Source organism: Ornithorhynchus anatinus, chromosome 2 (assembly GCF_004115215.2).
Source record: "Ornithorhynchus anatinus isolate Pmale09 chromosome 2, mOrnAna1.pri.v4, whole genome shotgun sequence".
NCBI lineage: Eukaryota > Metazoa > Chordata > Mammalia > Monotremata > Ornithorhynchidae > Ornithorhynchus > Ornithorhynchus anatinus.
In genome coordinates, this window is record NC_041729.1 from 19,831,183 (window position 1) to 19,846,515 (window position 15,333).

The following is a 15,333-nucleotide window of genomic DNA, read 5'->3' on the forward strand; positions in this document are numbered from 1 at the left end:
CCGCGTCTTCTGCCCTTGCGGGGGAGGGGAGGGGGAGCCACTTGAGGACAGGGCGTCTCGTACACACCCCCTCCCGCCCCCAGCCCGCCCCTCCCCTCGGCCCATCCTCCCTCCTCCTTCTAGCAATGTTCCTCTTTACATAACCGCGGGAGGCATGGGCTCGGGACCCGCCACCTCCGCCGCCTTTTCCTCTTTCTTCTCCTCCTCTTCCTCCCCCTTCCTCCTCCAGCTCCTCACCCTCCTCCAGCTCCTCTCCCTCCTCCTCCTCCTCCTCCTCCTCCTCCTCCCCGTCCTCCTCCAGCTCCCTTCCTCCGCCCTCCAGGGTCGCCCCGCGCCCGGCCCCGCCTGGCTGGGAAAGTTTTCTCGGCCGGGGGCGCATCTTCTTCAACTGTCAAGCGCTGTCAGCGGAAATGATGAGACTTTGGCCATTTTCCGAGTCCGGGTTTCCTTCCTGAGCCCTGTGTGTGTGTGTGTGTGTGTGTGAGAGAGAGAGAGAGAGAGAGAGAGAGTGTGTGTGTGTGTGTGAAAGAGAGAGAGAGAAAATGTGTCTGTGTGTGAGAGGGGAGTGAGTGTGGTGTGAGTCCACGTCTATGTGTGTGTGTGAGTTTGTGTGCGTTTGCGTGCTTGCCAGCGTGAGTGGGTGTGTGCCTGTGTTTGCCCATGTGTATGTGCGCGGGGGACACCGGCCTTTAATTTTTGGATTTCGGGTGGTGGGGGAGGGCAAGGAGGTCAACGCCACCATGGCACAGCGAGACCCTGATGGCTTTCCCTTTTACAGGTAAATCTCCCCCCGCCTCCTCCCGGGTCCCCTCGCCCCTCGGGCAGCCCGGCTCCCCTGGGCCTCCCCGGCCCCCCCCCGTGCCGGGGCATCCTCCCGGGGTGGGGGGCAGGGTCCCCCCTGGGGGCCCCGGTGTCCCCCGCCCCTCCCGCCGGTCGCCTGTGACCGCAGGGGAGCCCCAGCCTCCGGGCGGCGTGGGGGAGGCTCCCCTGCCCTGCCCTGCCCTGCCCTGCCCTGCCCTGCCCTGCCCTGCCCTGCCCTGCCCTGCCCCCCGGCCTTGCCCTGCCCTGCCCCCCGGCCTTGCCCTGCCCTGCCCTGCCCTGCCCTCCCCTCCCCCGGGTTTCCCAGGCTCCACGTGCTGGGCCCCAGGACGCGTGTGCCCGGGGGGACCCGGACGCCCCCACCCCCACCGCCACCCCCGGGGGTGGGGGCGGGCGGCAGGACCGGCCTGGAGCCGGCTGGGGTTGAGGGGCGGCCGCTCCCCGCGGCCCCCACCCGTGGGAAAGGCCTGGCCCCGGGGGGAGGGGTCCCGAGGGACAGGGGTCGCCGGAGCTTTTACTAGAAAGTGAAAGTAGCTGCCGGCGGCGGCCGCCCTGCGCCCCGCGGCTTCGGCTCCGGTGCCTGGGACCCCCTTCGGAGCGGGGGTGGGGGGCATGGGAGCCCCCCCACGAGGGTCTCTCACCCTGGGGGGCGCCTCGGGTCCTTCCTCCCTCCCGGGGCACCGAGAGGGGCAGGCGGCGCGGCGACGCGGCTTCCCTCCCTTCCCTCCTCCTTCCCGGCCTGGGTCCGGGGGCTGGGGGGTCCCGGGGGACCCGGGGACAGAGGTGGACCCAGGAGACCCTGGGACCCCTGCCCTGCTCCCCTCTCGATGGGAAACGGTTAACGCGGGAGCCGAAACGCCTGGGTTCTCTTCTGGATCCCTCTCCCTGGCATCCCTCAGGGCAGGGAATCTGTCCACCGACTCTGTTATAGTGTACCCTGCCGGGCTCTGAATACAGTGCTCTGCACACAGTGAGCGCTCAATAAATACGATCGATCGACTGATCGCCTCGGTGTCCCCAACTAAGGGGAATCTGGCTGCTAACTCTGTTTTACCGTACTCTGCCAGGCGCTAAGTACAGTGATCTGCACACGGTGAGCGCTCGCTCTAATGCGATCGATTGACCGATTGCCTCGATGCCCCCAGCTAGGAAGGGAAAGGGTGAGGGAGGGTGCTTGTTTATTGCTCTGGAGACCTTGAGGCTCTGGTTTAGTGAAGCAGCATGGCCTAGTGGATAGAGCATGAGCCTGGGAGTCAGAAGGACCTGGGTTCTAATTCCGGCTCCACCACGTCTCTGCCGTGTGGCTTTAGGCAAGCCGTTTCACATCACTGTGCCTCAGTTACTTCATCTCTAAAGCGGGGACCAAGATTGTGAGTCCCATGTAGGACAAGGACTGGATCCAACCCGATTAGTTTGTATCTACCCCTGTGCTTAGTATAGTGCCTGACACATAGTAAGCACTTAACAAATATCACTATTAGTATTATTATTATTATTGCCAATCACCGCATTAGAGGGTGGGTATTGTTTAGGCGGAGAGACTGCTTTCTGTGGGTAGGGGCCTCCCCTCAAACCTGTTGAGGAACTCACAGGTAGTGCAGCAGAGGCAGGACTCATTTTCCGATTTTCACATTTCTCCGTTTCTCTTCCCCAACCTCTGTTTCCCTCCCTTCCCCTCCTGCCTCCCAACACCCCCAGCCAGGATGCAGTAGTTGAGGAGATTCCTTGTCCACCTCTGCAGTCTGTAAACTCTGTGTGGGCAGGGATCGTGTCCATCGACTATTTTACTGTCCGTTCCCAAGCGCTTAGTTGGGTGCTCTCTGGCCAGTAAGCACTCAATCAATCCCATTGATTGATTGATTGAGGTCACCAAGGCTGCAGCACGCAGCTGCAGGTCCACGGCCTGAGCCGGTTGCTGGTTTTGTGGGCATCCAGAACAGGATGCGAAATGAACCCTGGGCTGGGGAGAGGAGATGAATGAAACCCATTGTAGGTATTTATGTATTTATTTTCCAATCAGCACTTTGAGCAAGCTTGGGACAGATAATGGCAGCAGAACTCTCGCTGGGCCAAAAGACTTCCAAGACTAAATTTATTTGTGTGTGTGTGTGTGTTTGTGTGTGTGTTTGGGGAGGGGGAGGGTCCCGTTTTTGCTAGTAAAAGAGGATGTCCAGAATCTGATCTATGCATCAGGGAGGGTGTGAAAAAACGGGATTGGGATCGAAAGAGTGGGACTTGGCTTTTTGAAGTCTAGGATGAAGCATTCTCTCAGGCTTGGAACCCTCCATGCCACAGGGTTTACGGATACAAATTCAGATCTGTTTCAAAAAAGTAGATGTAGCCTGAAGGAGTTAGTTCATGCATCTTCTCCCAGAGTAGGTGGGAAAGAAAGCAAAGCTGTTTTCCCTTCCATTCAAAGAGAAGAAATCCCTCAACACCGTATCTATCGCTCAGCAGATATTCTCCAGGCTGTGTTTATGGCATCTGGGACCAACCTCATAACTTCAGGTACGGTGATGGTATTGGGTATTAATTTCCCATTGGCCAAGTGACGACCCAGCACCCGGACTAATCTGAACATAGTATCAGATGAAGACTCGGTCCTCAGTTTTGTTGGGATCTAGCGGAAAGAAAGAGACGCATCTAGGCAGCAGCTCTCTCAGTGCCAGGAGGCACGATAGAGAGAACGCACGTTGGCAAGGTAGGTGTCCAGCGTGGCTGAATCTGTGTTTAGGTGGTGGCGTGCCCGACTTGAATGAAGCATACCTAGGAGGGTCTGGAGTCACTGCTGACACATGTGAAAAGTGCATGGGTGAGAAAAAGTGGAACTGCTTTAAAAAAATTTTTTTTTTCTTAAAACCAAAAACTGTTACAAAGATGTGGTTGTCATTGCAGAGTCTGGCACTGGACCCTAAGGGCAGCACGAGTTAGATGCCTGAACTTAAAGGTGGGGGGGGGGTCGTACCGCTCTCTGTCCTTTCTTCCAAGGCGGGGACCCTCAGAACAAAGATTTTGTGGTTTTGCCCCCTCTCTACTGGAGCCACAAAGAAAATCTGGTTGAAGAAAGACACTGAAGAGCAGGGTTTCCTCAAGTGAGATCAGGTGACCCTTGAAATTCTGATATCCCCGAGACCAGGACTTGAGGTTGATAAGGGAATGGAGTGATTGAGGGGAGAAAATGGATGGTTTAAGGTGGGGGGAGAAAAAGAGCTGAAGGTAAATGCTACTTGTGAGGAGGGGAGCAGAAGCCTAGAACTACTGTGAAACCCTGGCTCAAGGTCAGATAGGAAAGAGGAAGAGGAGGAGCAATGAAAAATGCAATCCAGAACTTTAGATTACAAAGCATTCTGGAAAGAAATGTGTTGCAAGTCCTCTTTATGGAGAAGTACACTCCAGGGTCTTGCCTAGCCCCCTTCTCCCCCAAGGAGGTACCTTTGCTTTGTCCTAGTGGGTCAATCAATCACTGGTATTTATTGAGTGCTTTTACTAGGTGCAGATAACAGAGAGACTTGGTCCACTTGGCAGACTATAATAGAGTTGGTCAACATGACAACCTTCTGCCCACAAGGATCTCTTTGGGATCTGGGGTCCCACTTTTCCCTGCAACTCTAACTTTCTTTTTTTTTTTGAAATCCAACCTGATGAGCTTGTACCTGTTCTAGCACTTAGAACAGTGCCTGGCACATAGTAAGTGCTTAACATTTAAAAAAAAAAGGAAACAGTGAAGATTGACTGAATAGATACATCCAAGTTGGAATCCAGGGGTCCATGCTTTCCAGATGGCATTGCTGCAACGTCAGCTTTGTTACCTGGCCTCATGTGCTTGCCCTGTGCCGGGCTCTACACCATTACCCAGCACCCCGAAGTGGGAATCTGGTAGAGAAAATTGTTAAGGACCTGAAGAGAAATCATTTCCACTAGCTCTTTCCACAGCTGGCCAGTTCATTTCCCTGTCCTATTTACAGTAGAGCTTATGCTTATTTCCATTTGGGAAAGCAAGGGCAATGCCACTCTGTTCTTGACCCAGACTGGGCAAGTCCAAAGGGTTGTGTGACCAAGTACCCTAGCAGAGGGCAGTCTGGGAGTTGGCGAATACTGGGCGAGCTGTCGAACCCAGGGTATGTAGTGCCAACAACCATTTGCTCTGGATGCTGATGTTAAAAAGCTACACAGAACCCTTGGCAGGCACAGGAAGAGGGAGAGAAGGTGTGGTGGCAAGAAGAGTGTGCGGGTCTGGCAGCTGGGCTAGCCAGTCTTCCATGCCAGCTGTCACTGACTTTCAGTTGACTTTGGACAAGTCACTTCATGCTTTCATGTTCCATCAGAAAATAGTCAGAAGGTGGTTTATACACTCCAAATTATGTCTGTCTCGAAAGCTGACCTGTGATCTAGGAGGTCATGCAGTCGGCACACTCTGAAGTCAGGGAAGAGTTTTGTAGCCTGAAGTGGTTTTTTCGTTTCCTTTTTAAAATTTTATTAGGACCCCAGATTTCTCAGTTGGTCTAGGATGGTCCCATCCCAAATTTAGGGGATGGTTATTCTCCCTTCAATGATAGGGTGAGAGGAATGTGAATAATTTATTTCAAATCATGAAAAATCTGTTGTAATAATAATAATGGTATTTGTTAAGTGCTTACTATGTGCCAAGCACTGTTCTAATTGCTGGGGTAGCTACAAGGTAATCAGGTTGTCCCACTTGGAGCTCACAGTCTTAATCCCCATTTTACAGATGAGGTAACTGAGGACCAGAGAAGTTAAGCGACTTGCCCAAGGTCACACAGCAGACAAGTGGCAGAGTTGGGATGAGAACCCACACCTCTGACTCCCAAGCCCGTGCTCTTTCCACTGAACCATGCTGACTTGTAGCTGAAGTCAGAGTGTCTTTTTTTCATAGGGTGGAGAGTTCCAACTTTGACCCAAGAAGTAGGGTTCTTGTTACTGGACTTTATATTTTCCTGGTCTCATCTGTCCTCTCAGGGTTTTGTGTGTTTTTTTTAATCATTTATTAACATTTTCCTGGGGTAACTCAGACCATCTCTGGGAAGCACTGAAGGGCAAGAACACTTGTCCCCATTTTCCAGGTGAGGAAAGCTGAGGCTGAGAGAGGTTAAATGTTTGGTCCAAGATCCTACAGCAACTGGAGAAGAGTAGGGCTAGGTACCAGGAATCCCAAGATAGCCAGTAAATGGTGAAGAGGAGGTGGACTTTAGGGAGGGCCAGCAGAGCAATCAATCAATCAGTCATATTTACTGAGGGCTTTCTACGTGCAGAGCACTGTACTAAGCACTTGGGAGAGTACAGAGCTAGTAGAAATGTTCCTTGTATGATAAGGAGTAAAACTGAAAAGTTCATTGTAGTCAGGGGACGTATACCAACTCTGTTGTATTTGGCAGGAGCACGGGCTTGAGAGTCAGAGGATGTGGGTTCAAATCCCGACTCTGCCACTTGTCTGCTGTGTGACTTTGGGCAAGCCACTTAACTTCTCTGGACCTCAGTTACCTCATCTGGAAAACAGACTTTAAAACTGTGAGCCTCACATGGGAGAACCTGATTATCTCATATCTACCCCAGTGTTAAGGACAGTGCTTGGCACATTGTAAATGCTTAATAAATACCATTATTATTATTATTACTACTACTCTCTCAAATGCTTAGTACAGTTCTCTGCACACAGTAAATGCTCAGGAAATTCCCTTGATTGATTTATTAATTGAAGAGGTGTTAACAAGAACGCATGCAGTGGAAAAGCAGCCAGACAATCTCATGTGGGTCACTGAGGGTCCCTCTGAAAGCAGTCCTCAGGGTAGATTAATCTACAAAGGGTCTGTCCACTCATTTCTTTCCTGGAAAATCCTTCCCTTTCCATGAGCTGGTTCAGTCAAGAAAACTGAGAGGTCCTGGGAGGGGAAATGACTCAGTTGAGGTCCTGCTATTAATCAGAAACAAATGAAACCTTGGAGTCCAGCTTCCCAGCCTCGTGCTGGTCCTCCCAACCCCCCCTAAACCCCAGCCCCAGTCTCTTAGCTTCTGCTGGGGCTAGAGGGGAGGAGGGGCAGAGTTTTGATCAGTGAGATTGAATGGCCGTGGTGAAAGAAAACCCTACTACGGGAGACCTCCTGTCTGCATGGCCAGCTGGAAAGCCAGGCCTCTGACCTGTGGTCCACTGAGAGATCTGGATTGGAGGTCTCTTTGTCTCGGGAATGATATTGTTGGGTCCAATGGGGAGGGTGGGAGGCACCGCAGAGATGTCAGGATTTCCCAACAGGGGCATGTGGCGTGCAGTTTTGCCGTGGCAGGCCAACCCCGGGATTCAGGATGCCTCAAACTGGGCAAGATACCAGGTGAAGTGAGGGATAACCTTCGTCTCTCTTCAGCTTGGCTCAGTTTATTTTGACTCCCAGGGCTTCCCTCAGTTCCCTTCAGTTGCGGACTCAGATTCTATAGCTCTGCTTGGGGCTAAGTCCCCTTGCTGGCTCAGTCTTCAGATCTCTGAGCAGGGCTGGCCTTCCCATGGCCTGAAGGAGCCCCCCTTGCGCTGTCTGTGGGAGGAAGAGAGGGCAGGACCCAAGGTTGCTGACTCATCTGCAGGCTGGCAGCCCCGATAGAAGGGCTTAGCAGGGAGGCCCCCTCGGCTGGGGGTGGGAGGAGAAGCTGTGGGCACCATCTTCACACGCTCCCAATTAGCATACGTTGCAGGCCGAAGTAGAGGAAGGAAGGGCAGGATCCAAGGCAGGAAAATGGCCCTGGGCCTTGCAGAAGGGCTCCTAATGCAGAAAGTCTCCCTAAAACACCCTCAAGAGAGCCACTGGTCTCAAGCCTCCTGGCCAGCATTGCCCCAAGTGGTCCTGGCTCTTAGCAGGGATCCCCGGCCACTTCTTTCTGGAGTCCTAAACCTCTGGGAGCTGCTGAGACCCAAAGAGAATGTCCACTGGCTGGGAAAAGATGGTTGCCAGTCTGGATGCAGAGCCAGGGAATCCAGTACTGATTCCAGTACTGAGCACCAGGCTGATGGGTAAGTAGAGATGTGCATGGACACTCTCAACTCATCTGGGAAAGGTCCCTGAGGGTGTCAGAGCCAGATGCTTGAGACCCAGCCCCTTCTCACCAGGTCCCCTCACTGACTGGCTAGCAGAAAAGAGGGAGGAGCAAGCACTCCCTCCATCCCTGAAGTCATGGATGTGTTGTCTGTGTATATGTGTGGTGGGAGGAAAGGGGAGGACATTTCCTGTTCTTGCAGAATGTGCAGGCCTGATAAATGTTCTATACAAGCAAAAGGTAAAGCAGGAAACTGAGCTCATCAAAACTCACACTGGAGAACTGAACATTTGAGAAAAGCAAGTAGTGGTGGACTGAGAAAGATCCCTGGCAGCGGGCGACCCACTTGCTGCAGGTTTCACTCTGGCCAAATCAACTCCCAGGGAAAGGCCTGTCCCCTCTTCCTGCCTGAGGCAGGACTGGGCTGGAGAAGGGAAGAGGAATCTTTCAGGACCCGATCCTGGGCTATTACACCACTAGCCCTTTCTCTTCATCTCTGTGTGGCTAACACAGAGCACCAGTCAGTTATGGACTCTGAGAAGGTGTTCCTCCCACCCAGTCCTTAATCTCACCACTGCCTCTCTCCAGGTGTGCCCCAGCTCTCACCCACAGATTTCACCGTCTGACAGGATGTTGCACTGCTTTTACTTTGTTCTTTGTCCCAAGCACTTAGCACAGTGCTCTGTGCACAGTAAGTGCTCAATAAATGCAAATGATTGATGGGCCAGGATTGTAGATTGTTTATGCCGGAAGCTGGACCTGGCCTCTTGTTATGTCTTTCCCAAAACCCCAGATCTTCTCTTTATCTAGAAGAAGAGGAGAGGAAAGGAGAGTGTTCCTGATATGGGTGTTTGGGGCATCCAGGTTACAACAGATCCCCTTCCCCACCCTGAAGAGGTGGTACTGAGATGACTCATCCTTACCAACCCTTCTATAGCGGCTCATTTAATTGTACTCTTCTAGAAAACTGGTCCCTTCAAAAAGAGAATTAGCCTCCTCACTTCCCATGGTTTCCCTCCTGCCTGTTTCCCCCCCCCCTCTTGCTAGGAGTGAACCTGCAGTGTGTAATTAAGAGGGGAATGCCACCTCTTCCTAATTACCCAAGAGATCCAGGTGGGAGAGCAGGGAGTTCCACCCCCTCAATCAAGTGGAGAGGGAGGCTGAACTGAAAGACAGGGGCTAAGGGAAGTAGAGGAGCCTGCGTGGGCAGTTCCTCTAACAGGACCCTGGGGATTGAAAAGAGGGAGCTGGGCCCCCAAATTGGGCTGGAGTTGACTACCTGCTCCCTTGGGAGCTGGCAAAAACCAGGTGAGCATTCCAGTCAGGAGCTCCAACTTCTGGGAAGTGGGTGGGAGCAGGACTGAGTAGCAGAGATCCGTGAGCTGGCGGAAAGGAGTGATTAATAGCTCCTTTTGGGTCTCAAGTTTGCATGAGGAGAGGAATGGAGACTGGCTTCCTTGGCCTGGGAAACCAGCTGAATTTTGAGCTTCCTTAGCCTGCTCCCACGGAGATCCCTTGGGGCCAGAAAACTGAGGCTTAATCTCCAAAGCTGTGACAGGAAGTTTGATGGGGTTACCCAGGGCTCCATTTCACAGAACCCTAGGCTCTGGGCTGGGAGGAAATTGTGTGTTTCTAGAAAGGCCCCTAGGGGGAAGGAGGGCCACCACAGAGCCCACCCCCTCTCCGATTTTTGGCCTCACTTTTTTTTTCTGAGTAATAGAGAAAACTACTGGGCCAGATATGCGTTTAAGGTGGCTGGGTGGTAGGAGAGGTAGGAGTGTCTGGGACAGTAGGGTGATGGCAGGGAGAGTTGGAGGTGGCTGTGAAGTAGGGGTGGGGGAAGAACCAACAGAACCTGGGCTGAGTCAAACTTGAGCTGCAGAGGATGGGGGTTGAATCCAAGCTTGTGATGGTACCTTCACCTTTTCTGTCTATTGGGCAGAGGGTTTTAGGAGGGGGTGTTCACAGCAGACTTGATCTGTGATTTGATCTCAGTGCTGGTGCTCCTAGTTGAACGGAGAGCATAATTGCCCTCTCTCTTTTAAACTCCTCTTAAGGGAGATATGATCTTTCTGCACAACAAAGTAATTGTCCCCGCTTCCAGAGCGGTTCAGCTGTTCAGTGCAAGGATTGATTTCACCTGCCCAGCAAGGCTGCGGGAAATTGAGGCCAGGATGGGGCAAAGGAAAGGCAGAGAAGGAGGTAGGCTGATAGGGTACCTCAGATGGGGTTTCCCCAGAGAATTCTGTCTAGGACAATCCACAGGAAGAGTCCTGGAAAAACAACAACAATGGAATAAAGAACTAGGTTGTTTTCACTTTCATTGGAAGTTTTTTTTTGTTTTTACCTTTTAAAATCCATTTCAAGCATTATTATATATTAAGCCTCCCATCAGTCACCTAGGCACTTGAGTCTGTACCCCCTTAAGCACTTTGACTTTCATCCCACCCCCTCAGCATTTATGTATTCATTCAATCATATTTATTGAGTGCTTACTGTGTACAGAGCACTGTACTAAGCGCTTGGGAGAGTACAATATAATAGACACATTCCCTGCCCACAGTGAGCTTACAGTCTGGCTGGGGGAGTCAGACATTAATATAAATAAATTACAGGAATGTATATAAGTGCTGTGGGGTTGTGAGGGGGGAAGAACAAAGGGAGCAAGTCAGGGCAGAAAGGAGTGGGAGATGGAGGCGGGGGGTGCTTACTCAGGGAAGGGCTCTTGGGGGAGATGTGCCTTCAATAAGACTTTGAAAGGGGGAGAGTAAGTGTCTGTGGGATTTGAGGAGGAAGGGCGTTCAGGCCAGAAGCAGGACGTGGGCTGGGGGTCAGTGGCGAGACAGGCGAGGCATAGTGAGAAGGTTAGCACCAGAGGAGTGAAGTGTGCAGGCTGGGTTGTAGTAGGAGAGTAGTGTGGTGACGTAGGAGGGGGGCAAGGTAATTAAGTGCTTTGAAGCCACTGGTGAGGTGTTATCATTTCTGGAGATGGATGGACAATCACTGGAGTTTTTGCAGAGTGGGGAAGACATGTCCTGAATGTTTCTGTAGGAAAAAAAATGATCCAGGTAACAGAGTGAAGTATGGACTGGAGTGGGGAGAGAAAGGAGGCTGATAGAGTAATTCAGATGGGATAGGATAGGTGACTGTATTATTGTGGTAGCAATTTGGTTGGAGAGGAAAGAGCATGTTTCAGCAATGTTATGAAGGTGGGACTGACAGGATTTAGTGATGGATTGAATATGTGGGTTGATTTAGAGAGAGGAGTCAAGGAGAATGCCAAGGTTATGGGTTTGTGAGACAGGAAGGATGGTGGTGCTGTCTATAGTGATGGGAAAGTCAGGGGGAGGGCAGGCTTTGGGTGGGAAGATAAAGAGTTCTGTTTGGGACACGTTAAGCTTGAGGTGTCAGCAGGGTATCCAAGAGAATGCCCTGAGAGATGTCTTGAAGGCAGGAGGAAACCCGAGACTGCAGAGAGGGAAAGAGATAGGCCTGGAGATGGAGATTTGGCTATCGTCCACATAGAGGTGGTGGTTGAAGCCATGGGAGTGAATGAGTTCTCCAAGGGAGTAGGTGTAGATGGAGAATAGAAGGGGACCCAGAACTGAACCTTGAGGGATCCTCACAGTTAGGGGGTTGCAGGCAGAGGAAGAGCCCACAAAGGAAACTGAGAATGAACCTATCCACCTGTCATTTGATGGCCTAGGGGATAGAACATAGGCTTGGGAGTCAGAGGACCTGGGTTCTGGCCCCGGCTCTGCCACTTGTCTGCACTATGACCTGTGTGACCTCTCTGTGCCTCAGTTACTTCTGTAAAATGGGGATTAAGATTATAAACCCCATATGGTACTTGGAGTGTGTCCATCCTAATGAGTTTATAACTATCCCAGTGCTTACACAGTGCCTGGCACATAATAGGTGCTTAAATTCCATGTTATTATTTAATGTCTGTCTCCCTCTCTAGTCTATAACAAGCCTTGTGAACAGGGGTCAGGTATGCCTACTCAACTGTAGTGTACTCTCCCAAGTGCTTAGTGTAGTGTTTTGCCATTGGTTCCCTTTCTTAAATGATTATTGCTGTTATGCAATTGTTAGCCTCCATAGTGACAGACTTTTTATGGTATTTAAGTGCTTTCCTGTTGAACTTGGAGGCTATTCTCCAGCTCTTTCCATAGATAGAGGCTGGGGAGAAGCGGCATGGCCTAGTGGTAGGAGCATGAGCCTTGGAGTCAGAAGACCTGGGTTCACTGCTTTGCCTACATTTCTCATCTGTGAAACTGAGATTCAATACCTGTCCTCCCTCCCCATTAGACTGGGAGTCCTGTATGGGACAGGGACTGTGTGTGACATATTCTCTTGTATCTACCCCAATGCTTATGATACAGTAAGTGTTTAACAAATGTTATTAATCCTAGTGGGCTGCCAGAACAGATAGTGACACCAGAGCCACCCTGCATAGGGGAACCAGTCATTAGGATGGAGAGGAGAAGGGAGCTAGGGAGTTCTAGAAAAGCAGCCGGGGGTGTCGGGAACAGGGTGGCTCCTGAGGAAAACCCCCTTCCTCCATTTAGAAGCAGCATGGCATATGGATAGAGCACGGGCCTGGGAGTCATGGGTTCTAATCTTGGACCTGCCACTTGTCTGCTGTGTGACCTTGAGCAAGTCACTTCACTACACTCTACCTGTTACTTCATCTGTAAAATGGGGATTGAGACTGTGAGCCCCATGTGGGACAGGAACTGTGTCCAACTCTATTTTACTTGTATCCATCCCAGCGTTTGGAACAATGCCTGGCACATTGTAAGTCCTTAACAAATACCATAATTATTTATTATTATTATCACCTTTATCCCAAGTCCAGGATGTGGTGATGGCCCTGGACTTCCATAGCCCAGGACCTTCTAGAACTTTGTTTAGCCCTGGAGAGGGCCTCTACAGCCCACTAGCCCAGGACCCCTTGTGGACTTGCTGGGCTGGAACTGCCTTAGGTTTTGCTCCCCGTTGTGACTGTTAACATTTATTGAGCACTTATTGCGAGTCTGCACAGGGGGTTGGGGAGGAGGGTGGGACTTCTCTGATTTTTTCCATCTGATAGCAAAGTGACAAGATCACACAGTACAGGAGGCTTGTATTTCTTTGTATTTCTTTCCATTCTGAACCTCATATATCCTTATTGACAGCAGTCTAAGAGACCTGGGGAAACAGTGCAGAGAAGCTTGCTGGTGGGGTGAGATCTGATTGTGGGTCCTAGTGTCCTACAGGTGATGATTATGGTAATTGTATTTGTTAAGCACTTATTATATGCTAAGTGCTGGGGTAGATACAGGGCAATCAGATCAGACAGTCCCTGTCCCACATTGGATTCACAGTCTAGGGGGGAGGAAAATGGGTTTTGAATCCCTATTTTACTGAAGAGGAAACTGAGGCCCAGAGTAGTTAAGTGATTTGCCAAAGGACCATCAGCAGGTTAGTGACAGAGCCGGGATTAGAGCCCAGGTCCTCTGACTCCCAGGGCCATGCTCTTTCCATGAGGTATTGGTGTTGGGACAGAGGCAAGGGTGACACAGATCCTGCTGGAAAGGAGTTTGAGCTGGGCCTACCAAATTAGGAAGTTGGACAGCTTTTGGTCTTTTTTAATTTTTTTTTTAAATTGGGTCCAAAGCGTGCTTGATACTGCCATATTTTTCAAACCTGTCATGGGTATGCATAACCCAAACTTTTATTTGAGGCTATTAGTGTGACACATTTAGACCATGATCAAATCTGTGCTGATGGGGTGGTTGGGCTGAAAAAGGTAAATGAGAGATGCAAAAACAGAGTCCAGGGAAAAGGAGGAGCCTTGTTGACTCTGGCTTGTGTTTGGACTCAGCTGAGGGGGGCTTATACCCCAATGTGACCTCCGCAGATCGGTATGGATGGAACCTGCCAAGAAAACAAGCCAATTGCCCTGTTTTCAAGGTGATTTGAGCCTCTTCTGTAGGGAGGCCATTTATTCAGTTTTTTACTACTGTTACTACTAATAATTATGGTATCTAAGTCCTTGGTATCTGCCAGATACTGATCCCCAGTTTGTAGATGAGTGAGGGACCTGAGGCCTACAGAACTTGTGACTTGCCCAAGTTCATACAGCAGGCAGGTGGCAGAGCCAAGGTTAGAACCCAGGTCCTCCAAATCCCAGTCCTGTGCTCTTTCCACTAGGCCATGCTGATTCTTTAGGCAGTCTGGTTTTCAGAATATCCCTTGTTCAGTACTCGATGGGCACTGGTCACCTGCTTATCTGGTATTTTCATTTTTGAACATCCAACTTCTAAGAACCAGAACTGAACCATATGGATTATCAATGCACATCAACACCTTGGAGAGAGTCTAGAAGGAAGTGGGTGGATCCTTCTTCATACCCCCTGCAATGAGGTTTCTCCTCTGAACCTGAGGGGAGTGGAGCATGAGGGCATGTTTTGGTGAGGTCTCAGCCGGGAAAAGGGGGGCTGTCACTCAGCTGCCCTGCCCACAATGAGTTTATGGCAAGATGGCAGAGTTGTGGGGTGGTTTTCGGGGGGAGGGGTGGAGGTGGATAGAATGGTAGGAGGATGGAGCTATAGGAGGGTGGTGTAGTGGGTGGAATGGCAGGGAAAGGAGCAGTGGGAGGGTGGTGTGGTGGGTGGAATGGCAGGAGGATGGAGTGATGGATAGGGTGGAATGGTGGATGGGGGAATGGCAGGAGGGCAGAGTTGGGGGTGGATGGAATGGCTGTAAAGTGGAATGGTTGGAGGGAGGAGTTTGTGGAATGGCAGGGCGGGTGGAGTGGGGATGAACGGAATGAAAGGAGGGTGGAGCCCTTGGAGGGTGGAAGGACAGATTCCAAGCACTTAGTACAGTGCTCTGCACATAGTAAGCGCTCAGTAAATACTATTGAATACTACTGAATGGCAGGAGTAGGGAACCGTCAGAGGGCGGAGTGATGGGTGAGTGGAATGGCAGGAGGGTAGAGTGCTGGATGGGTGGAATAGCAGGAGGGAGGAGAGGTGGGTGGGTGAGGAAAAGGACAGGAGGGTGGAATGGAGGGTGGGTGGAATGATGAGTGGGTGGAGTGGTGGATGGGTGGAATTGGACTTTCCAAGCACCTAGTACAGTGCCTTGTGCACAGTAAGCATTCAGTAAATATGATTGAACAGAATGGCAGGAGGGTGTAGTGGTGGGTGGATGGAATAGTTGAAAGGTAGAGCAGTTGGAGGAAGGAGTGGTGGGTGGGTGGAATGGCAGGAGGGTGAAGTGGTGTGGGGGCAGAGTGGCAGGAGGTCACTTTCCAAGAATTTTCAGGGGAGTTTTTTTCTTCAGTGGGTTCCAGAAGATGGAGAGGAGAGAACAGTTTACTTCCCAAAAGAGCATGAATGTCATGATAATGATGGTATATGTTAAGGTCTTACTACGGGCCAATCGTGGTATTAACTCCTGGAGTAGATCCAGCGTGTACTGAGCGGA

The 15,333-nt window shown here is 51.1% G+C and overlaps 1 protein-coding gene across 2 annotated transcripts in view; it reads left to right on the forward strand.

Annotated features, from left to right (window-relative positions):
* The first annotated feature begins 536 nt into the window (after positions 1-536).
* SH2B3 (SH2B adaptor protein 3) overlaps positions 537-15,333 on the forward strand; it is a 92,337-nt gene continuing 77,540 nt past the window's right edge. Inside the window, exon 1 of one of the 2 annotated variants that reach the window (XM_029057566.1) lies at positions 537-778. The gene's annotated coding sequence lies outside the window, so the exon portion shown is untranslated. Of the gene's footprint in view, positions 779-8,724; positions 9,163-15,333 lie in introns of those variants that run through there. The other variant, XM_029057567.2, reaches the window with a different exon arrangement.